Source organism: Rhea americana, unplaced genomic scaffold (assembly GCF_003343005.1).
Source record: "Rhea americana isolate MKP2758 unplaced genomic scaffold, rheAme1 scaffold_1, whole genome shotgun sequence".
Classification (NCBI taxonomy): Eukaryota; Metazoa; Chordata; class Aves; order Rheiformes; family Rheidae; genus Rhea; species Rhea americana.
The window spans coordinates 8437671-8463294 of record NW_028185038.1 but is presented as its reverse complement, the minus strand read 5'-3'; the positions used below and the strand labels follow the sequence as shown (position 1 = coordinate 8463294).

The 25624-nt window shown below is 38.5% G+C and overlaps 1 long non-coding RNA gene across 2 annotated transcripts in view; it reads left to right on the top strand.

The window, feature by feature from the left end:
- LOC146601822 (uncharacterized) overlaps nucleotides 1-25110 on the top strand; it is a 36312-nt gene extending 11202 nt beyond the window's left edge. Inside the window, exons 1-3 of one of the 2 annotated variants that reach the window (XR_014895052.1) lie at nucleotides 19182-19707; nucleotides 23299-23501; nucleotides 23824-25110. This is a non-coding gene — a long non-coding RNA (uncharacterized LOC146601822). Of the gene's footprint in view, nucleotides 1-19181; nucleotides 19708-23298; nucleotides 23502-23823 lie in introns of those variants that run through there. The other variant, XR_014895053.1, reaches the window with a different exon arrangement.
- The last annotated feature ends 514 nt before the right edge of the window (nucleotides 25111-25624 follow it).

The window sequence follows — 25624 nt, the reverse complement described above, 5'->3', positions numbered from 1 at the left end:
AGTAGATGGGTAAGAAGAGACAGAACTACATAGTGATGAAATGACATGCCAGAAATCTCAGATCAATCAATAACAGAGTCAAGAACCCTKCAATGTAATTTAAAAGTCTATGCAAGCAGTACTGCATCCAAATAAAGGCACACAAAACTGAAGATTWTGTAAGGTTTAGAATTGCAAAAGAAAACTCCTATTCACTGGGGAATACTATTGATTGCTTGAGTAAAATATTTTTGTAAGTGTTTAATTTAAGTTTCTTCCATTCAGTGATAAATCTCAAATACAGTTTACTCATCATGTAAACCAAAGTTTTTTCCAATAACAAAGAAGCAGAAGCATGCAAAGACTTGTACAGAGAAAAGTGTGCAATGGAATGTTGTCTCCTAAAATAAATTTCAGAAGTATAATGGAAGCAGTAGAGTGCAGGAAACCAAAGTAATACAAACTTACGTATTTTAATGAGATATTTATGTTTGTTTGCAGTGTTAACCAGATATACAAGTAATATCAACCACACTGTATGRCACATTTATTAAAATTCTTCAGGGCTATTAAAGCCTCTACCTCCTGTGGCAAATTGCACATTATTATTATTATTATTATTTTTAAACCCACCAACAACAAAAAGCCCATCTCTTTTGTTTGGAAATATGAGGAGTCCTTAAAAATCCTTAGAGTTTGGTTTGCCAAGTGACATGTACAATATAATAATAAAAAAAMCTCTGAAATCTCCTATGAGATCCTCTCTTATTTTAGCAGTGCTGGGGACTTCAGATCAGCTCAGATCAATGGTAGTTTCTTTAAGAGCCCTGAATTTGACATCTTTTAACTCAGATCAGAGGTGGAACAATTGGCAGAAACCTAGCTTTAGCCTAGCTGCAAAAAGTTTGGGCTAGAGTTTACAGATGTCAGGTGACATGCCCTTCAAATTTCTGAGAAATCACTGAAAAATGAGACTGTCTTGATTTTTGCCAGGATATCTAGTAATCTTAGGCAGGGCTCCGTTTAGGCAATTTCATTTCCCTTTACACTGTAACATGGTTATATCTTTGTGACTCTGTTCTTTCRTCCCTCCTTGGAGAACTGCCGGTTCCTCTTCTGCTTTCACCTACWTCCCTTTGGCACTGGTTTCTTATTTCTAACAGCACACTGTCTTCCCTYGCAGTAGCTCTAACCTGGTGTGATACTTAGTATGATGTCTGTCTGTCTGAACTGGTAAAGTACATTTCACTCTAATTCTTCCAAAGTTTGAGAACCCTCTGGAGGATCTSTATATCCTCTTCTTTCAGTGCTTAGGACCAATACAGTGTTCAAGAGATGCTCAGTATATGATTTCCCTTGAATGAACAGCTAGACTTGGGTCTTTCTCAAAATGACTGAGTCCACCCTTCTTTTTCRATTCCATCCAGCTGCGGTTCTGCAATCACAAAAGATATTTAGGTCAATTGTTTTCATATTTCTTTTCATATCCCTTTTTTGATCCCCCTTTTATGTAGCATGATACTTCTGGATCTTCTACACAAAAGTGGCACAATTCAGTGTAGCACATTGTGTACACTTCAATTGATGAAAAAACTCTTGTCTCCTTTTGATGATGTAGAGTACTGGTTCACTGTACAGCACACTTCAATGTAAAATACATTATGTATTTAGTCYACTAGAATTTGATTCTAAGTTGATCCTGGGCACACTGTTGCCCTGCATTTGCATCGTTAATTCATTGAGGCTTTGTACAGGTACAGTTACTTGTAGGACTGAGGACGAAAAGGGTATAGGAATCCTTGAAAAGCTGTTGTCTCTGGCCTGAAAAATGGCAGCTGTTTATCAATGCATAGCAATACTACACAACAATTTGGTACAGAAAATGTATAATAAACTGTGCAGCCACTGTTACCAGAGAAAGGCAAGGTGAGCTGGACTTAGGCCCAGGTGCCAGAGTCAACAGTCCATACTCCTATAAAGAGCATGGTGATACTTCAGGTCCAAACTGCACCTGATGGAACAGTGCTGGGATCATTCCCCTCACAAGACCCCATCAGATCTTTGCTGTCCTGTATGCAGCCTGAATTCAGCCAGCCTTCAGGCTCCTTGTGTGCTCCATCTGTCCTTATGGCAGTAGGTGCAGATTCCTGTCTTTGAAGGGTGCTGAGGTCCATCTTGTAGTAGAAAATCCTGAGTCTTTTTTTTTCCTGTCTTGTATTGTCATCAGAAGGATAGGATAACCAAAGTGGCATGGTGCACTGCATCCTGCCACATCATGTAACAGATGAGTTGAGTTGTGGATAGCTATCGAAGTATTAAGAGACCTGAACTTTCCCTTTGGGAGGATCAGATCAGGCATCTCAAAGCCCTCTCTAAAGACATGTTTGCAAACAAGTAACATGAATTGGCTCCTCATTTGATTCTGAGACCATCCAGTGGAGCAGATCCATATACTAATCTCCAGTGGCCACTGATGCAGGACTAGGCCTGGATAGGAATTCTTCATCTAGTGTATTAAAAACAGCCTTTTTTTTTTCTCCTTATTTTTTTCAAATTCGCAATTAAACCAGTGTCAAAACTTCAAAATTTTTGGGGAGCGATATTCGTATTTTCTACCTGGTCTTCTTCAATTTAGTTTTATCTGTCTAGCCTGAAAGCAAAAGCTTCTTGCCATATTGCTGGGCACTGCTTACACACAGAGCAGGAAGAGTGTCGTGGACTCAATCACAAAATCACCAACTAGTTGCAGCTTTTAAGTTCTGTCTGGAGGCCTTTCCAGCCAGAGCTGACCACATTTCATCATATTTATCTTCTAAGACCTGATGGGTCACAGAGCTAGTGTGGCATTGTTCTGTGTCAAAAGTTTATGCACATGTTTATTCATGTTTGTCTTCAAACAGTGTTGTGCGTCACTGCTGAGAAACAATTTCTGGTCAAATCCACGAACAGCCTCTGTTTCTCCATAGCCAATTTTTTTTGGTGAGCTGGCAGCTTCACGTACTGCTGTGTCCCAAATATAGCCTGCAGTTAGGGAGGGTGGACTTGCAATGCGTGATTTATAAAAGAGGTTTTTAGAGGGGCAGCAAAACAGAGGAAAAAAACCCAGACAGGTCACTCAATTCTCAGTTGCTGCTTTAACTTGCAGACTGCAAGGGCTGTTTGACTGTTCTGAAGTCTTTGAACTTCATGTAAACATACCTAAAAAAGTGAAAGGGACTGTAGCTGAGGGGCTCCATTTTTAAGTTCTATATAATATTTCCTGCATCTTGGACCTGGCATAAGGAATAAAAGTTTGTATTCCTATATTTGGAAAATTAATAGCCATTTTGAGTAATAATACTAGGGTATTACACCTTTGGCATTTGGCTTTGAGGGGCTAGAAACTGCAGTTTTCTCAGCGTAAGTTGCAGGTGTTTTGTGACTTTCAGGATGAGACATGTGCAAAGTAATTTTTTAAAACATGAGCCAAGTGAAGTTCCCCACACTGACCTGCACAGTGACTAGCCCGGCTTGACGTGCCTGTCACCACCAGAAATGCTTCACAAGCTGGCTAGAGGCTGCCCTTATGTCTAGTAGGAGCAGCCTGTTTCTAGTGCCATCCTAACATAATGCGATAGTTTCTGACTGCTTCATTCCGGGGATAATCATAACTGCCACCTGGATTTTTTTTTTCTTTAACTTGAAGATCTTCCTTTAAGTGATTTCCTTTGAAATGTAGGTTTGTCTTTTAACAGTCAGCTAGGTGTCATGTTTGCTTGCAAAGCACCTGCAAAAACAGAGAATTTCTGTTTTATTGATGTCAAACAAGACAGCCAAGAGTTACATGCCCATGCTGATTTATGCTATACCAGTTGGAATTACATTTGAAATGCATAATTTCATGTGTCCTGCTGAGCTTTGCTTTGTTTTCATGTGCCAGTATCAACTACTCGGTACAATTTTATACCAGTATTATCAAGTTCACAACATAATGTGGAATATTTTGTGTTTCTGTTGTAGGGGAATTTCCAACTAACTGTTTGTAGATCTTGTATTTCAGTGTATTAGAATTGTGTTCTAAAGGTTTATCATTGAGTTTTGCTTACTGAATACTTTCACAAGCAATACTTGTAATTTAGTTCTGTCTTAGAACTGTTCATGAAACAAGGAAATTCTAGGTTGTGATGTTCTTCAGAAAGATTTGGGGAGTGTTTCTGTAATTGCTTATTATAAATATAAGGAATATTTTGGCTGGCAAAGAAAAATTAGGAAAGAGGGGAAAAAACAGCTAGGAAGGGAAGATAGTACTGAGTAATTCCATTCAGCTACCTAAGGGAATACAAAGTTTCTGTCAGTCTATGTTGCTGGTGTCACTACATAAGAATTTCCTCTACCGTTATATCTTTTCAAATTATATGTCCTAACACTAGACGTTCGTTGGGCAAATAGCATAACATTTAAGAGCTGGGATGTGTCCCTGGGGCCTGGAGATGTGCTGCCTTTTGGAGCCCTGGTGCCAATGCAAGGGAAGGAATGGGGCTGTGTTACTTGCCCTTGCTCCAGCCCAGGAAGTGGAAGAGGACTGGGGTTAGTGCTCTAGTCCTGACTGTGGGGAGGGAAGGTCAGATCATTTCATCCCATGGAAGAGTAGAAGCAAGTTGCGCTCTCCACAGAGACAATTCCAACCCTCTCTGCTTCTGAAACCATGGGAGAAGGAGGGCAGTTGGACTTCCAGTCCTGGGACAGCCTCCTCCCCTCTGTTTGGCAGCACAGGCCAGTATCCAGAGAGGAATGCTGCTTTTCTCCCCTTTGTCCTTTCCCYCGACATCCCTTCCAGCTGAACTGGCACCTAAACAGAGAGAACCCACCAGGGACTTCATGCTGGCTCAGACACATGTGCCCTCTCGCTGCTGGAGCCTAGTGCTGAGACTTTGGTTTAGCAATGAGTCAACAGGCTTGCTGACCCAAAGGATTTATCACAATACCCACTAATGAGCTCTTTGCTGTGCCGCTACCTCCTCATGCGGGGCTGCGTGTCCCACAGGCTTTGCGAGTCGGGGCACAGGCCAGCACTGTTGGCAGGCTCCTCAGTGGTGCCTCGCAAGCCAGAATTGACATGTGGATATTAGTGGAAAAGGCTCATTTTAACAGCTTGTTAAAGCTGTTTGTTATCCTTAATCATTCAATATAGTTCAGCTCAGCAAAGGAAATAAATATGCTTAGTCTAATAAAATTTTGTGTACCTCTYAAATTCTGTGAATCTGTATAACAAAAAGCTTTGGAGAAGCTGTATGTTTAATACATACATACCTAAGTTAAAGTAACATTAAGAATTTGACTTAACAGAATCAAGGATTTCAGAACAAAAAGATCTATCTTTCATCCAAGCTTTTTAACATGTTCTGTGTATAAAATGTTGTCATCTTGTGATTTTCTCTGATTTAGAGCATGCTTTATTTCATTTTCTGAGCATAAAAGCTTAAGCTTTTCTGTACTGCATCAGCACATATTCAGAGCAGCTCCCTGATTCTGTATGTTGGGTCTTTGCTTGTACGTTAGAGTATKTTCAGCGTTTATCAGATAAATGTTTTCCTGTGTTGCAATCTTCAGTCTTGTGATTTGAAGGGAGCAAGGGAGCTATGTGCATAATCTTACTGTGTTTCAAAGACATTTGAGCACTTAGCTCTTTTTATGCTTCTGCCCTTCTTTTAAATATGTGATATATTCTATAGATCAAACTCCAGAACACTTAATATATAGTGTATTGCATTGTTGCTATCCATGGCACTGCATGAAAGTAAGAAAAAAAWTTGCAGTCCTGTGGAGCATAAAGATACTGTCATAAGGAGTAAAGCTATCAAAGTCCCCCCCCCAAAGCTAAAACAAATAAAAAAGGAAGTAAAGAAAGTGTTACAGCTGTCAGATATATTCAAAATAATATTTATCTATTACGAGCTTTGTGATATTTTAAAAACTTGTCAGCACTGTTTAGCTTGCAGCTGGTGGAGATTGGAAACATCTCTCCTGCAGCTCATGTGCCTCACAGCCATGTGAAGGGAATAAAGGTACCTCTAAGCAGGGGAATCAGGGTTGGATTGGCAGGTGCTTGCTACTGCTGGAAGGAGAGATGAATGTCCCCTGCCAGCAGCCAGGCATGCTGTATTGAGTCTGACAGGTCTCYGTGCCTGGAACCAAACAGTGGCTTTAGTGCTGTTTAGTTTTAGTGCAGTAGCTAGGTGCATGGAGGCTTGGTTGGAGGCAAGCTGCAGGCATGGCTGCAAGCAGGAGATAGGCTGGGTTATCTGTAAAGGGTGAATTGTTCAGGAAAAGGGGGACTCCTTGTGGGGGAAGGGCACATGATGGCAAAAAAGCTCTTGTTGCCAATGAGTGAGAAGTCAATTTATAGAGCTGGCCTCCAAAATTGATGAGGTTGACACAGCTTCACCTAGGGTAGTTTTGCTGTCTTCAAGGAGACATGATTAACACATGGCTTTCTTCACATCTTTATAGCCATATCTTAATATATTAATACAGACCAGTGCATCATTTTTTGGACACTCACTTTGTAGGTATTTATGTGCAGCTGTATGTATAAAGATGCCTATATTATAATCATGACAAAAGAACAAAGGTGTATGATATACGTTATTTGATACAGCATTGAGATATGATAACGTCAGTATCATGATTGATGCTTGTTTTAAACTGTCAAACAGCAGTTGCCAGTATTTTAGATGTGATATGTGAAATATGCAGTGGTGCAGATTTTCATATACTTAACTAGATTAGGCGATGGACAAGCACTTGGGAGATCTGGGCTCAGTCTGGTTCTCTAGTTACCTTAAACAAATCTCTTGGTCTCTTTGCCTTAGTTCTCCAATGATAGACTTAATTAATRCAATAATGAAGAATATTAAAGTAATAATATGTTTGTCCCTCAGAAAGATGTTGTGAAGGTAACTCTATAAATGATCATGATGCATGCAGCTGTGATAGTCATAAGGGTCACCAGTGGTAAGGGTAGTGATAATAATATGACTTAGAGACATGTAGTTGGTAATTATTCAGTATTGGCCTGATCTTTGAAAACTCAGCCCCGAAGACTGAATCAGGTCCTGTGTAAATAAGAGAGAAAGTACAATGTGTTCTGAGTTCAAGTGTGTAGTTTTTTCTTCTTCATTTTGTGCATATAACTCATGGCCTCAGGATGGTTCTTACATCAGTTTTGAGACAGTATTCTAAGCAAGACAGTGATCTTTTTTCTTGCTTTTTGCCTTTCTTAGTTGCATAGCAAGTATAGGCTTTTCTCCTCATTCGCAAGATTCTTTGCTGTTCTTATGAGTTTTCTGGAGAGGCAATTTCACTTTGCAAGTTGGGAGAAGTAAAGAAGAATCTTACAGAATATATTTTCCTTGTCCTTTTACCAATGCAGAACACATGCTGAAGGTTTTCTCTAAGCATTTATATAATACCTGTGGCCAAATATTTGGCCTCTGGGACAGTTCCAGACAATTTAATTCTTCACTTTCCAACAGGACTGTGGTTGTAGAAGCTAATGCTGTTGTTTGTGATCATTATCTTTGCACTAGACTTTTCTCCTGAGGATATGTGAACATTTTGGAATGTATCTGGCCAAAAATACATCCCTGCATTACTTTGTTATTCTCCTTCTACATTTTTCTAATTCCAATATTTATCTATACTATTTATTTTTAAGGAATCTACTTTCTCCATTGTATTTCTTTGCCCTTCTGAGCTTTTGCACTTCGTTTTAATTCATTTTTATGGTTACAGGCATTCTGCTGTTTGTTGCAGAGGCAGCACTGAAAGTGAAGAGAATTATAAGACTCTGAGTCAATTGAATATCAATTTAGTATAACTTAAGAGTGCTAGATAGATATGAAATGAAGCAAGAAAAATATGACGCCTAATTTCATAAACGTATTTTAAACTTGATTCAAAATGAAGGTGTTTTTGAAAAGTAGTCATGAGTATAAATGACTCCTTTGATCCTTCTGCTTCATATTAAAGAGAATGAATTTCAGCATTTTTCTGAAGATGTTGATTCTTTTATCACTCTTTAAAACTCCTTGGTATTYGTAAGATAGCTTGTTAGATATTTCAGATTTCAGGGTTGAGATTGCTTATTATGCTCAGATTTTATATGCTATAGGTTGTCTTGCTCTTTATTTTCCTCAAATTTATTTTACAAAACTACATCCAATTTATTTGGATAGTCTTGAAAAAACAATTCTTTAAAAGCCTTAATCTGCATTTTGTACTTAGAAATAGGAAAGATTTCTACCTGAACAAATCCAAGATGTAAATGGACTGAAATAGATTATATATATACTTGAGGATTTTTATACAGTTTTGGGGACAAAATCTGCTGTCAATTAAGATAGTGTAAGCCTTGATTAAATCTGCTGTGGAATTTCTCTGGATTTATGGTCAAAACTGGAAACATAACATGCTCCACTCTGCTGTTTGTAGTTTAAGTTATCAGAGGTTCTCATTAGTCCATTTGCAGGCAGGGGGCAAGATCTGAGTTTACTGAAAATAGGTGTTTTCTAAAAATAGATGTTTTCTAAAAATGTTTTTTGTTTATTTCCCCTGCAGACGTTAGGCCGAATTCCTGCATTAAGTAAAAAGGACCAAAATATTTGGCTTTGATGCATAGGACAGTATTATCCACCAGAACGTTACTGTTCAGGCACTCCATATTTCTGCTTTATAGTTCTGATTTATTATCATAATGTCCAGTATGAGAGTGGTGGGGGAAGAATTTGTTGTTCAGTCTTGTGGAGCATGAAAAGCTGAACCCAGACTTGAAGTGATCTTTGATTGCATCCTCCTACACTACTACAAACAAAAATGTGAACTTAACCCATCAAAGATTTATGTCATTCACATACAAACCAAGAACCAGTATTGTAAGTTTTTCACATTAGAACTTTTGTTTAATTTGCTGCATACAAAGCAGTTGAGATGGAGGAGATTACGAAGTGCAACTGCACTTTAGCAGCTCAAGCTATTCTCCATTATATAAATTACAGGAATACATATTTATTTGTTTAATCACCGTATGGTCAATTACCATTGCAAACCTGTGTTCGGAAGGGAACAGCATTCCACTACAGCTGATGGAAGAACCAGAGTCCAGTGGTTGAAAAAGCAGTTTGTATGTGAAATGTTTGTTTAAAGTCGGTATTAGGATGACATTATCTGGGAACAAGGCAGTGATGTGTAATTATTTTACATTCTTGGCAAAATTCAAACTCTCTTGTTGGACTTGGGTTTTAAAAATTTCCCCTCAGCTCTGATGTTAGAATGGTAGGAATTTTGAAAGTGCAGCTAAATAGGTGGGATTTGTATGCTACACATACAATAATGTGTAACAGCCTTAAAAACATTTTTATAATTTAATTGTAAATTTCTGAGATTAGAAATTTCTAGTATGTACTAATGTAAACTTTCAAAGTTAGCAGTGGTAATGAGCTCTACTACAGGTTAATTCACAGAATACTTAAAATTAGTATCAGGTTAACCTAGAATGAAAAACAAATGATTATTCTGTATACAGTAAATGAAAGAGTAACTTGTGCAATAATTAAGATTTTTACCTACCCAAATTTATCCAAGGCTATTTCAGCCTAAGATGCTTTTTGAATATCCTACAGATTCACCTGAGAAATTGGGAGTATTTTCAATTATTAAATTTTATTTTAATTTAGGTTTTTAAAATGATGAGCACTTCTAACTTTCGCTCACGTTAGAATTCTAGGTACTTGGCATTTATGGATATTAAGCCTTGGAATCACAGCTCCAAATACATTTGTTAAGTTTGACTGCTGAATTTGAGACAAACTGAAGCTGGTTTTCATGACTTATGACTATCATTAATATTAGTTGGAAGAATTGACACCTAATATTTTTAAAAATCAAATCCTGGGATATGACAATTCAGAGAACCCAGATGATAAAACATAGGGAAAATATAAGTTTTGATACAGAATAATCAGTATTAGAATACATATTTACTACAGGCAGTTTCTGTAAGGAGGTATTAGTGTGTAGACCCACAGAAAAAACACATCAAGACTGGGATTTTAAAAGGACATAAGGGAGCAGGAAATCATTGAAATTTCCACTAAGCGAATAGGGTTTCAATACTCTGGCTCACTCTTAGTTCCCTCAAACTATTTTATGATCTGGGGGACCCTGAGATAGCTGTGGGACTATCAGATGCTGATTACCACTTGGGATTGGGGCCAGAGTTTATTATGTAGAGACAGTAAATGTAACTGGACCTCAGTCATGTTACTCACAGCTGTCTTTTGTTCCCTAGAGTTACAGTATACAAATTAAAGCTGTTAGGGTTAGTAGTGATTCTATTTCCTGCTGTCTTGTGATGCATGATTTAGTTCATGAATTCATTTATTTATTTGAAAAGAACAAATTGAGTTTCTTGCTTAGTACTGTCTGATTCTGCTCAGTAATTCACAGGTCTTTATTTCTGCAGAGTACCTTATTCAAGGGAAGGAAACGCTGTATCTTGTGTGCTGTGTACACATATAAAATATGAATGAATGTTTACAGGAGGAGAAAAGGTGGTGGACATAGATCTCAGAGATGCTAACTGATAATTCTTATCTCTATGGAAGAGACAAATAACTAGATAATGTGAAGAGGAACTGAGATTTTTTTTTTAGTAGCAGTGTCATATATCTCCCTTGAATAATTGAGTGACCATGATGTATTCGGGTCTTTTTACTCTTGGTAAAACATATTGATTTTCCCAGGGTAAATACTTACAAAATGTGTCAGGTTGGAGACCAGGGTACCTCTRTCGCTCTATGTATAGAGCACAATATGGATTTCTTTATACCACAAACAAAGCAGCTCATCTCGGGCCGGGAAGGTCTCCTGGTGGCTTTTGTGGTGGGGAGGCTATTCTGTATGCATCGGGAATAAAACAGAAAAATAGTAAATAGAGGAAGGTCTTCAACCAGACRTAGACATCTCGGATATGAGAGACATCGACAGTACCCAAGGGGCAGTTTTAGGAGTCCTGGGTTGTGCATACAGCGTATGCGTGGAGAGAGTGGTATCTCTGAGGCGTATTGGACTTACTTTACAGGAACTCCTGATAGGTTTTCTATCACCTCTATAGTAAGTTTGTTCTGCATGTGTCCTGCAGCCATTTATGAAGAATTTCTGCATGTCCCAGTTAGCGTAAGAATTCAGAAACTTGTGGATCCCTTGTAAAACAACTAATTATCGTAAGTGTGATAGGGTTGATAGGTATCAGCTGTTATATAAAATAACTACAGTTACATGCTATGCTGCCTTTGAACACTTGATATASAAAGTTCAGTACTTTTTAAAGAAATTGAAAGATACATATTGCATTTGTRGAATGACCAAGGGTAGTCTATGAAAATGAAATATGTGAAAGTTATCATCAGAGCCTGCATGGTAAATTTTGGGTTCAATGTCTGCATCCTTTTTTATGACAGAAATTTAAGACTGAATTTAAATTAGCTGACTCCTTGTTTTTAGTTTAATCTGTTTTGGGGAGAAGGCCAATATTTAGATGCTTCAGTAGCACAAAAAGAAGTCCAATGAATCTTTGTCTCCCTTTAGTTAGATGCTGTTTTATTTTATTTTAATGCTATTGCTCAGATTCAGGCTTTAAGATTCTTTCCTTTTTTGGTCATAGATGGCTCCTCAAGATCTCTATGTGCACAAGCATTAGCATTCACTCGAACAATGTAAAAGCAACAGAAAAATAATTTTATCCTGTTAACTGCAATAAGTAGATAGTTAGATTTTTATACATAAGAATAAAACAGGGAAGTAGAGCCAGGAGTCTGTCAGAATCTTAAGTTGTTSTCCCCATTTATAACTCCATGGTGGAAATTTGCAAGAATTTTAAACTTCATGTAYAGAATTTTTACCCAGAATAATTTTCTTTAACTATCTYTTCGACTATCTTAAAATTACATGAKTTAAAGAATCTAGATCAATTTTAAAGAATACTTYTAAGATAATATATTACAAATGAGTTTTAATGATGAGAAGGTAAAATCATGAGCTGAATTTTTGTCTTGGTTTKGGTGTTTACTCATGGGATAGAGAAGAATCTGTTCCTCTTCCTTCTTCTATACTCCTGTCTGAACTGAGAATAAAACTTATTTAGGTGTTGTAGTGATTCACTCTTTGTGAAGATGTTTTGTACAGAGGAAGAGCAGATTTGGTCTCTTATTTGTGATGTGCTCAAAATCATGTGACTTAATCACTTTGGATAGTAACTGGAACAGATAATCCCCTTGGAGCTTAGGAAGTGCTACAAAATCAGTGTGAGCTTGCAAATCCTTGATTATTTGACCAAGTACCATGAGCCCTATTTTTAATGATTGATGTGGAAAGGCATAAAGGCAGCTGGTCAGATTTTTAGGTGGTTTAGGCACTTACAAAAACTTTACTTGCCAGCTACGTCTTTATACACTCACATAGATTTTAGGTTACTGCCCAGAGTGCGCTACTGTCGGATTACCAGTGTGAAGCCGTTCTTTTATTCTGACCTAAATATATTCCTGATTGAATGTAAGGATGTGGAGCAACCAATTTTAATTCTTAAGTGGGTTAAAGAAAAGAGTAAAGCTTCCTCTCTTATAAGCAGAGAGCTTTTCTTCAGCAGTCTGCCTGGGTGACCTCTCCTTTCTTTCACCTCTGCACTGAGGATGTGTGACTGGAGGACACAGGAAAAAGTTGTTACCTGGATGGCTTCCAGCTTTTTGATGAGTTGGTTGGAATAGCAAAACCCTCTAATAACTGAAGGTTTTCTTTTTCTTTTTTTCTATTTGGGAATTCCTTACTAATGGCAGAATGTTTATTTTCTGTTTTGTAGAATTGGTGTAACAGAGTTTGCGGTAGCTCATGTTCAGGAGTTCACAAAATTCCGCAATTTGGTGACTCTCCGCTGTTTCTTCCCCTCTCCAAAATCCCTTGAATGACCGGAAGAGTGCATGGATGAGGGGTTTGGACTAGCTATTTTCTGCCTACACACATAGCAGTCAGACTACTGATCCACCTGAGTTCTCCAGCTACTTATGTATGTTTTTATCTCAGTATCCTTGCAGTGCTATGTTTTGTGACCTTAGGGATAGACATCTTTGCAGTGCTCTATGTGAAACCTCCACTTATCATATGAAACTTATTTTCCATTTGCAGAAATGGGGAAGTTGGTAGAAGTGTATTCTTAAGCTTTGGAACAGGCTCTAGAAAATAGTTCTTATCTTGACTTAAGCTGAGATCAAAGCATGGGCTATGAGAACAGTTTCCTAGATKTTAAGTATCTGTGCAGAAGAGAAGTTTATGGTGATGCTCTTTTTATTTTTTTTTATTTATTTTTTTTCCTGGCAACTGCAGGTAGTTACAACGTAATTTCACTTGTATGCTCATAATTTGTAGTACCACTATCCAGAAATGTTTAGGAGATGCCTCATAATCTAATTACTGCAGAAATCCAAATAAATATCTGAATACAAGTTAAAAAAATATGCTAGATCTTTCTTTGCTTATACTAACAGCTTGTGTTTGAGTATGATTTCAGCATCTCAGGTCGAGAATGGAATATCAATAACCAGTTCAGACTAAAGAGTGATCCTTTTACTTTTAATGAATAGCAGCAGYCTGCAAAATCAAAGCATCTGTGCCGCCTTCGCAATAGGAGCATGTGCAACCACTGTGCAGTAGTTTGCATGCCAAAATACATATTGCCCAAACTGGGTGAACAATTTTTTAAGCTGTCTTCATACATATTTATATGAGTGAATGAATTATTAGAGTGTCTGCCTTCTCTTTACACTTCATTGTTGAAATTTATACCTATATGATCAGATATCCATTACACCCTGACATTTCATTGCTCAGCCACTTTCCCAGAGGATAATTTATTTATTCTTCTTATCTACTTGTTTATAAAACTAGTATAGAAAGGAATTTTACATAAGGGAAAAATGAGGCTTTGGCTACAGGGAGGAAATATGGAGCATAAGAGAATAGCTAGAAACCCTGCAGGCTAAGAGGATGCTCTCTTTCAYGGTGTTGTTAGATCCTTCAGTGGTATATCAGTACTATATTATGTCGGAAGCAACCCCTGCAGTTTCCCAGCCAGAGTGTCTTGTGAAGTCTGTGAGTCAGCAGATAATGGAGACAAATTCGGGATTTGAAAGAGTCCTTAAAAAAGGATTCATTCACTCTTTTTAATTAACATAAAAAAGCAGGCTTTCCTAAAAACACTTTCTTAGTCTTTCTATATTTACATCCTTTTGTTCTTATATGTTCAAGGGCTATTTTCATAATGCTCTGTTTCAGTCTAGTCTGTTTAGGTTTTTTCACCGTCCCCCTCACCATTGTTTCTGAGTGCATTTGAGTACTGTATAAAATGACATGACAAACATCTGTCACATGTTGCTCTTTCATCCCCTCCTCAGGGAAGAACCATGCCTGCAGTGCTRTATTTGTTTAACAGTTTTGTTGTTGGGTTTGTTTGTTTTTAATCTATATATGTGTTGCTGTATGTTTATGCTAGAGCAGGATGGCTCAGAAGGGAATCCTTTGTACTTGGAGCAGAAGGAGGTGAAGTTTTAGAGTTACCATCTGAATGTCTCCCACATAAATCTGAAAAAGGGTAGCAGTGATCAGTCACTTGCTTTCTTCTTTCAAAACCTGCTAATAGTTTTGTGGGATTTTGCTATGCATGCAAAGAGGTGGTTGTGGGAAAGTTAAAACAAAAAAATTAGTTTTGCCTTTGGTGCAGAACATGTAATAGTCTGTGGTCATCCTGGCTTGTGTTTGTGATCTGCTTCCAGCTTCTGCAAAACTTGCTGTCTTGGACAAGTCTCTCTCACAGTATTGCTTCCACTCAGAAGTAACTGGCAGGAAAGGTTTCCAGATATGATCAGACATGCTAGGCACTGTATCAAAGAATAAGCCTTCACTGTGGCAGTGTTATGTTTTACAGGAACACCTAGTCAAGAACACGGCGATAATTGTGGTCTTTCGTGTGTTTTACAGAATGGAGGACATAYGGTCTTATGCGACAGGCGGTAGATTGATTCTCACAGTCTGAGCTGCCTGGAYGTTCAGTTTCAGTAAGGAATTTGGCAGGACCCTGGGACTGCAAAGTGACGTTAACTGGTAGAGAGAGATCATTGATAGTGACTTCCCATGCTAAAACTTGGGAAACATGAAGATGGTGCTGTTTGAGTCTTGTATGAAAAAGCTATTGGAGTGAACATTTTTTTTCCCCTTTAAAAATGTAAAAAAATACGTATGGTCTGTCTTTATTTGAAACAAACAATTTTTTTTCTGACTAATTATGTCATTTTAGAGCTACATTCAGTTTTTTTCTTTCCTTTGCATACTTTTCCAAGATTGTATAGGATATATTTTAAMAACATTCACTTCAATATGAAGATTACTTTCATTCAAATATATATTAGGTGATTGTGAAATGTTAGGTCCAGAGGCACTGATTTGGACATGTGAATGTATTAGTGAATATTCAGCTGAGTCTGACCTTCATTAGATTACATTTTATAGCGTTTCTCATTTTAGGACTCTTAGTTTTTAAGCCTAGAAAGAACTATTATTACTATTATTGACCTTGCTCCCTACTCAAAATGTAATTCTGATAAATAGTATTTTTCTGTGTGGTCGGTTTTTTGTTTTGGGTTTTTTTTTTGAGCTAGAGCTTATTTCTTAGAAATGTACAGAGTTTTGCATTGAGGTTCTTAGTGGACAAGAAATCCATGGTGTCTGTAGGTAGTGTTCCTCAGTTCACACTCTGAAAAATCACTTTATTTCTAGTGTATGTTTCTGACTTCAGCTACCAGTTATCGAAATTCATTAGACGTTTGGCTGATTAAAGAAATTCCCAGTATCAAAAATCATCTCATTCTTTCTCAGCTGGAGATGATGACAAAATTACTTCTTAACTTTCTCTGAAAACGTCATACATGAACTTTATTCAGGGATGTCCGTATCTCCGGTTGATTCTGTAGCTCTTTCTGAACACTTTTTATTTTGTCAACATCTTTTCAAAATACAGATACCAAAATCAAGCCCAGTTTCTAGTAATGATTTTATGAAATCASTATGTGATGCTAACAGTGCTAACAGTATTTACCCAAACTTAGTTTTCCTGTAACTTTTTGAGAGTAATGAAGCAGTTAGTTTGTTAGACTCTACTCAGACTGCAGGAAGAGGAGTAGGTTGGAGTTGGTAGAGAAAGAATTTTAGCAAGTCCATCTTCTTTCCAAAAGGGCAAGGTAGATCTGGTCACAACCATTCATCAAGCGAAGGGAATATAGTTGTCAGCCTGATTTGGAAGTCTATACTGTAGTCCTTCCATTAGGCTGATGATCTCAGAGACTTTAGCCTCACCAGGTTAAGCTTGATCTTAGCTGGTCTATGCACARTGCTTTGAGCTTTATGCTGAGAAATGTCAGTAGTTCATGGCTGATTTGCACAACATACAAATGTATGGCAATATTTTTTGCCACCAGCACCCAGGAGAGAAGGTGTGCTGTTAATGAGGCTGAAAGCTCCTATGTGCCCTTAGTGGGCTGGCTGATCATGATAGCTTGTGGTAGGTACAGGCTGCTTTTCAGTTGCTGAGCATGTCAAGTGATGTGTTGTATTACAGGCACTGCAGAGCAAGTAAGGGTGAATAACATAGAAGTGAGCATCAGAGAGAACAGTACCACAGGGACCGCCACTTGCTGGGAGTAAGAATGGGCAAGTGGGAGACATTAAKGTAGGACTGAAGGGATGAAGAAGGGAGAATGGGACCAAATGGGGGGTTGTCTCTTCTCATATATTTTTTCCAATTGTCAAGTGGTAGTGGAAAGAGGTGAAAATAGTGGGTGTTTGCAGAGGACAGAAAGGGTATGTGGATGAAGAGGTATCCCGGTGAGAAAGAGTGGATCAGGCACAGGGCATAGTGGCTGGAGATTGGAGTGTGAAGTATTGGTGAGCTGGAATCTACTGACCTGCTCATTCCTTTTGCACACTGCTACCCTTTGGCTTCATTTGCATGGTTTACATACTGAAAGGATCTGATTTGCTGGGGAAAGCTTTTTAATCTATAAAAAGCAATTGAAGAAGCAGACTATCAAGAAGGTGCTTAGGGCATGAAGAATGATAAGGGCGTTGGCTTAGAAACATAAATAAGAGAAGTTTAGCAACGTTATTTCTGTTTGAAGTTTTTACTAGATGGCATGTCAGTATAACGAGTAATGTTCTAATATCTTATCACAATAGATTTATTCTGCTGAGCAAAGTGTAAACATAAACTATAAATAACTAGGGCTTCAGATAATTTTATTCTGACTCTTAAGATGCAAAATTGACTCTGCAGACTCCTACTAGATAGTGGCTGATTCTTCTAATTTCCCCGCTTCTCTGTGTGGAAATGCAGCTAGGCAGTATCSATTATATTGTCTTGAGCCTACCAAGACAAGACRTTTAAAACTCTGTGTCTTTGTATATGTATATGTGGATRTGTRTGTGTGTGTACATACATACATATATACATATATATACACACACAGTAGCCTGTATTATTTATATGTGATAGCCTAGTGACTTGATCCCTAGCCCAGGCAGTGGGAGGCCCAGTCTGCAGATTCTCTTCACCCTGGGAGATCTAAAACCTAAGTTGCTGCTCTAAGCACATGCCCTCACCCCACAGGCCAGACTAGCTTATATGGCAAGAAAACACATTGCACTGTACTTGTGAAATTATCACTGTGAAGAAACAAATATGAGAATACTGGCTGGTCTGCTTTCACATTGTGTGCTTTTCCTTAATTTTACCTTTAAAGAGTGAATTCTTTAGAGCCACAATTGTGTTCTATAGCAATGCATCACATACAATGGAGGCTTCGTCCCATTTAAGACATTTAGATGCTGCTGTGATTGTAGCAGTAATATGGTTCACTCAGAATAGCCAGAATTCTGAGTCACATTTTCAGGAAGCTAGCAATTTGTTTTAGTATGTGAACTTACCAAAACCTTAAACTTAAAGGTTTGAGACCATCCAACCCACTGTTCTATGCATAAATCAACACAAAAGAGCACTTTGCTAAATTGTCTATGGTCCTGTGTCTATGGTTGCTCTTTTGATATTCAGAGATAGGCTAGAATTTGTTGAACCTTATTTGTCATGGATTAGGCAGCTAGAATTAACATAACATTTAAGGAAAATCTAACATGGGCTTCTTGGTGTGTTAGAATATTTTTAAGATGCAGCAYTTTCTTTTTCTTAATATTAGCAAGGATAGCAAGATTTAATTGTGTTCAGTAAATATTTTTTGCATTACAGTATTTAAATTAAAACATTCAACAATCATTTTTTCCTCCGAGAAATGTCAGAATTATAGTTGGCTCCATTTCTCTCATTCTGTGACTTACCTGTGAMCTTAGGTCACACCATCAGTTGCTGTTGTGATTTGCTCTCCAATTTCAAGGTCAGRTAAAGAATTAGGCAGAGCCTTGGCTATTGGTAGCCAAATATGTTATTAAATTCTCACTGCTTCTGATCATTTATGAAGAGTTATTATTATATGAAGCTATAATAAATCATAATCTGTTGATATTTAGTGTGGTCTAGTAGGAATGCTGGGGAACTAGTCAGTGYGTTGAATTAGTCTCAGTCCATGGCTCCTATGTCCATATGAATTTGGCAGATAATCAGTTCAGGGCCAGTGCCTGACTGCTGTTAGTATTCTGTCACTGGATTGAGCCTTACAGTAAGTTGAACATGCCAGACATTTGCCACAGTTGGATTTTTATGGAAACAAAGTTCTTGAAATTGCACAAAAGCGACTCTCCATGGAGGGACAGACCTTTGCCCAGCTGCTTTGTGGCCCTTGAGGTGGAGGAGATCACTGCTGTGTTTCAACACACTGTTGCACAGCTTWCCAGACATGCTATGCTTATGTAAATAGTAAAGTTATAGCTAGTAATTAAGTTCTTACTCCAAAACTGTAATTACTGTTTAAGCAACGAATTATTCCCATGTAGCACAAARAATTATAGATATGAGCAGTTCTGAATTTTCTCATTTTCAGCACAGTGAATCTGCCCTGTACTGCAAATGCACAGGCTTACATTATGTTATATTTTCAAATACAGTCTCTTTCACTGCAGGGGAATAAGCAGCATAGAAGGAACTGAAACTTAGATTTTCAGGAAAATTGAGGTTAGAGGACAAAGTGTTGTTTTGAACCGAATACTGAAAAATAGTACATGAATAATTGACTGGTGGAATTTAGGTACAATTGTGCCTCTTTTTTGTGGATAATATGACATTTAAGAAACTGAAATAGCATTAATGCTGTCTTGCAGTGCAGACTAAGTTCATGCTATCCTGGTTGTATTTTGTCTAGTTAGACAGTAAGCTCCTTAAGAGTCAGGCTTTTCCTTCACATAGCACCTGCTATTATGGGGCTTGATCTYCGTGGGTTTTTGTGCAAGCAGTGTGGTATATTCCATAATGCTGTGTGAATAGTATGACTGCTTAGGAAGGCTTATTCCTTCCATGACATCATAAAATAATTTTTTGCTGAATGTCTTCTATCTCTAGAACTGTAAAGACGTTTGAAAAAGAGCTCAGAAATCACCATGTGAGGGTGTGGAACATCTCCATTTGTTTTTCTTTCAGGAATGTATCTGGTTAGTTTATTTAGTTATTTATTTTTCCCTGTGACTGAATCTTTCTTTCTTAACACATATTCACTTTGGAAAGCTGATAAAACCTTTTAAATTTCAACAGTTTATTCTTGACTATGTATTAGAAGCTACATAGATTATTACAGTGGTGGGATGCTAAAATCAATGGCTAATTATCTGCACTGATTCTGAAAGGTAGTTTTCTAAATAGTTAATTTATTAGCAGTTCTTCAGAGCATTATTTTTGGAAGAAAGAATTGCTTCTACTCATGAAGAAGGCTGTTTCTAACCAAAAAAGCCTACCAAATTTAACTTGGCAGATTTATCAGTAAATCAAAAGAATATACTCCAAGTCAGAACACTCAGCATTTTAGGAAAGTCATGGGAGTTAAAGGTACTTACAATATTTGAGAACTGAGCCTTAATTAAAAGTTTTTATATCTAACATTTCTGTCCTGTGAAATATCAGTAAGCTGCTGTGGTGTAGTTCTTAAACACATGTCAGCTTCCTCATAAAATCATTATACTACTGTGTATAATTAAAATAATTTAAAAATTAAAAGGATTATATATAGTTTGTTTTGAATCTATTCATGTTGTTTTAGCTATAAAAATAATGAGGTAGGTAAAATTAATTTATTTCTACTTAGGCACCTCTCTGGTTTCCCTTTCAATCAATGAGTGTTACGTTGTGTAATCCCTCCATAAGCAATCACAGCTGCCTCGCGTAGCACTTCTACAGAGTAAAAAGCCCTTTTAGTGTTCCCCTCTACAGCAGCTATCTCACCTCTAGATTGCGGCAGGTAGTATCTAATGCTGGGGCAACATGTGAGAATTTGATAAAGTTAAAAATTTGTTCTTGCTTTCCCTATGCTGTATTATGCTACTTTGGACAAATCTGTAGGGACCTTTTCACTTTCATAGAATCATAGAATCAGTAAGGTTGGAAGGGACTTCTGGAAAACATCTAGTCCAACACCCCTGCTCAGCAGGGTCACCTAGAGCATGGTATTGCATCCAGGTGGGCCTTGAAGATCTCCAGAGAAGGAGRCTCCACCACCTCTCTGGGCAACCTGTGCCAGTGCTCCGTCACTCTCCCAGGGAAGAAATTCCCCCTCACGGTCAGGCGAAACTTCCTGTGCTTCAATTTCTGCCCATTGCCTCTTCTAAGAATTACAGTTAGGTCTTTACATCTGCCAGGTGAAAACTTTGAAATACACTATTAGACATAACATTTAACTATGATACATTAAGGAAGAGTTCAGGTTGCATAAAAAATCTCAAACAGCATCTGTGCCATTGCACTAGTGCCTCTGAGGAGAATGAAGCACTAATGCKCGAAGATTTGGCAAACACTTGGCATAGAAAAACCAACGTATTTTAGTAGTAGAATTGTAGCTTGTTATTAGCAGRAGTTATACAAGAGGCAGGATATTTAGGGAGAAATTGTTAGACCAGTCGGGGGCCTGATGGGGAGAACCTAACCCATATTTTGGGCACACAGATTCTTCCCCAGGTAATTTTTTTTAATGTTTAATTCTATTGTTTTTTAATGTGGAAAGCCAAACTGTCTTCTTGTACCTATTTAGCTTCTCAGGTTCTTCTTTTTGCCTTTTGTACTATGAGAACAACCTGCTACTAAAAGAAAAGTAAGCCAAATTGCCAAAAAAAGTACCCATGTCTTGTCTCCCTCTGCTGCAGATCCCAGAAGGTCTCAAACTTAGAATTTTATGGGGCTTGGCAGTTTTTAGTTCCRTGCAGTGAAATGAAACTCACTGCAGTATGAAGTCATCCAAAGAGAACATGGTGATCGGGCTTTAAGAGACAGGGTTTTAAATTCTGTAAGTCTGTGAAATATGAAGAAAATATTTAGCAATTCAAAACACAGAAAGAGCAGTCAATTAGTTACAGCGTAAGCTAACTATATGAATGGTGTCTGGAGAGAATTCCTACTGCACTCTCTGCACCTGCATTGCAGTAATATCTAGACATATAGTTCTTAACTGCTTTCCTCTATAAATCCCCTTTTGGTCACTGACAGAAGCAGGATTCCAGTGACACAGACCACTGATGCCTATGTTGTGATAGGTGTTTTATTCTTAGATAAATAWAAGTAATGGAAAAAATGAGAAAATGATACAAAGGAGCAAAAACCAAGATGTTAAAACATACACTAAAAAAATGTAGCATGTGACCAACTGAATCTAGATAAGAAGGAGTCCAAAACAGAACTGTCCCTTGTGATGAGAAATGAGCAATGCATATTGGGTGTGCTACCGATTCTGAGAACAATCATTCTATTTTTGGACTGTTGTGGCCRGCTATCACACAATACCTCTTAGGGAAGGCTATTACAATACTACTCATTATTTCAGCTATGCTTAAAATTCTGCTAGCATTTGCATAATAAATCTATTTCTGTATACAAGGCTACAAGGAGGCGGTAAATGTTCATTCAGCAGCAAAGACAGCTGCAATTAGCCATTTCAAAATTTTAGAAATAGAAGCAGAGGTTCATGAAAACAGTCTCAGATTTTGGCACTTGTATACAGGAATTCAAAAGGTATATAAGCATTAGAAGATAGATACATGCCTTTGATAAGGGTTTGTTCAAAACGTTTAGCAATGACTGCATCTGCCCTATTTTGTAGGAAAACTGATGAGGTGACTTTGAGACCCAAAAGCTCTGATTAACTCAGCTATGTAAATCATTAGAAATCCCAGCTGGAGTGCTGTGGGTGAGCTCTGAGGACCAGTCATTGCTCTCCAGTGTGCCCTGCAGGCAGTCTAAATGACCCARTTTACCTGGAACAACTTGATTTCTATGAGGCTGTGCAAAATGGCCTGTGCCATCATACACTCCATGTCCTTACACTCTCCTGCACGTCTTCTTCAAGACCTTCTTTGGCATAGTTGAGTTCTGCAGTCCTTTCATTTATAGTAATGTGATACAGCTTATGATGTAGCTATATCCATCTGCATCCCTAGATGGCAGCCCAGTGTCAACTACTCTCAGAGGACATCTAAGTCTCTTCTTCCTTTTGGGAAGAGTACACATGGCACCATAGCTTTGCCCAGTTACTTGCATGGTTAACTCATTGACTGGGAATGTTACATGCAGGTGTTAATCAGTGCTACATTAAAGCAGAAAAGCTGAAGGAGGTTACAGCATGGTACAGCAGCTCTTGCTCACAGATGATAATGTCCTTCTGCTTTGAGTATGAGCTTTTACAGAATCTCACTGCTGTTCCCATGCAGTTCGTGCGTCTAGGTGAGGCTGTCTGTAGAGTGCAGAAGGAGAAGGAGGACACTCAGCTCTCTAGAGGATCTCTCTGGAGAAGACAGAAGTGAAACATCTGCCTTTACCATAGGTTCAGGCCTCCTCTCTCCRCGCGTAAACTTGCAGTGCACTAGGGCCTTTGCTAGTCAAAGTCATACCACTAGTGTGAGCAACTCATTTCTCTGCAGTGGCATATTGTTGTATCTTCCTCGGTATGGCCCTCATCCAGCAACAGGTACCACTTAGGCCTGTAACCCTCCAGCTAGTCTTTGTTTTGGGACAGGCAGTCCTCCTCTTCCTCCTTCTGCCAGCAGGCCTCAGCTCACAGACAGACAGGACTCAACTATTCATCTTCAGGCCATCACCACTTCACAGTTGAGTATGAGCCCTCTGACTGAATCATATGCGTCTRCCAGCTGTTGTGGAGGAAGGCATGTTCCAAGCACCCAGCCCAGATCCTGTGGGAGAAATTCCTGTTCCTTCCTCCTACTGGACAGCAAGCAGAATTTGGACATTGGTGAGTCTGTCTGTATTTGGGGAGGRAGGATCAACGGGGATGCCTCTAGTTAATTTTAACGGGAACAGCTCTGAAGCTGTAGTTATAAAAAGCAAGGCACCAACAAGGATAAGCTATATGCAGAGGACATGGTCTCCTGCATAATATGGGCCTAGCATCTCACAAGTTTCTTAGCTAAAAGGTGGAGCATGCCTTCACATGCATTTCAGGCTAAGTAAAACACATCTTCTCAACTACATCCTGTGTGAGAGTCTGAATCATCTCTTACCTCATCAGAACAGTCAGTTAGGAGTGACAGCCTTGTCCCATGTTTTCTTTACAGAGTCATCAGGTGAAGTGTGTAGAAGCAGATGGATTTTGCTGTGTCTCACTACCACTCCAGCAGAAGACTAGGCTGTACATGGAGCACAATTTGTGTAACATCTCAGATCTCCTGGCCCCAGTGTTAGCCTATAACAATTACCATCTTAATAAGAGAGTTCACCAAGATGGAGGATGATCGGGGGGCATAGTTTCATCAGGACAGTATGAAGAGAAGGACTGGTGCTGCTAAGAGCTTCTGAGCTGAAAGAACCTTCTGGCACGAGGAGCTGTTGTCAGTCCTGACTCCAGCCATGAGAGCCTGACTGCCACTTTCTTCGGGAACTCCATAATTTTTTATCATATTCATCCCACGCCACTTCCAAGCAGAGAGGGAGTCTTTTCAGAGGTTCGTCTGCTGGCTGACTTCGTGGACTTTYGTACTCTGCAGCCTAGCAAGTTCAGTCAAATGGCGGCATCAGTGGGTGATACAGCTTTGGAGAAGACGCCTACAAAATCATCAGTATTGGTAGTGGAGTGTTCACGGCCTTTGGTGGGACTTAGCCACAGTATTCTCTCTTTCGTTTCTGCTTTTATTTTTCTTGCCTTTGATTTTTGTCATGCCTTGTCAACATTCTTTCACTGGCYGGTAATTTTAAGTAAAACTGGAGACCATCTCATGTCAGGAGCAAGYGGGCAGAATCATGGGTGATTATTTTAGGGCAGAGGGGACCAGAAATCTTCATATTTTGCTTAGTGTATTTCTGTAGACATATGTTGGTACTACACACATGCTCTTTATTTATCAGGTGCTTTTGAGAACATGAAATATTTTTATGTTCTTGTTCTTTCTGTAATCAGCCAGAGGGATAAAGCCCAAAGAATGCCCTTGGGTGCATGTAATCTGTCTGGATTTAAGGCCTCTTTCATTAAGAGTGGCCAGTTTCCCAGTGTTCTGGGGCACGAATGTGCCTGATCTGATCTGGTCCCAGTTAACAAAGGTAACCTGTATGAAAATGTATGTATGGGGCAATTCTATTTGTGGACTCTGAAGTGTCTGCTGGTTGCAATAGGAACAGCTGTTCCTATTTAAACATCCTCTTTTTTGTTGTTGTTTTTTTGTTTTTTTGTTTTTTTGTTTTTTTGTTTTCTTTCTTCTGTCACATTGTGGCAGATAATTCATGGAGTTACATATTGGTTGGCTTTCAGGTCTACTCTTTGCCAGCAGCTTTTTTTTCTATATGAGTTTAATAAAGTTGCCTTGCACTTGTCAAATAGGAAAACAAATGTGATAACAAATAAAGTATTTTTGCACTGCACAGTGTGTGACTGTATTCTGTACTTGGTGTCCTTTGAGAAGACTCCTAGCTTTATAAATACCTTGACCACCCACTGGAGTGTAAATGCCACTTGTTCCTGAGTTGGGATACCCTAGTAGTTTCTTAGGGAAGCAATCTCTGGGAAGAGACCAGAGGGACATGTCTCCACAGCAAGGCTGCTGTGCTGAGGAAGGAGACAAATGTTGGGAGATGTGTGATTGGTATTTTCTGGGAAAATCTGCGGACTTAGCAGGCATGTGGGACATTTACTACTGCCCCTTAYGTTGAGTGCTGAATAGTTCTGTTATTCCTCACTCCCTTGTGATAGATCAAGCCTCCCTAAGTTGTAGCCACAGAGTTCAGACAGAAATAAGTTATTTTGCTACATCAAATATTGCTTTGGATGAACAGACCTGAGGAACTTTGGCATTGGTTAACCCTTTTTAAGARAACAGTGGTCCATTTTCATGGCAGTTAAGAGTAAGCAGTCTATTATCTGCAAAT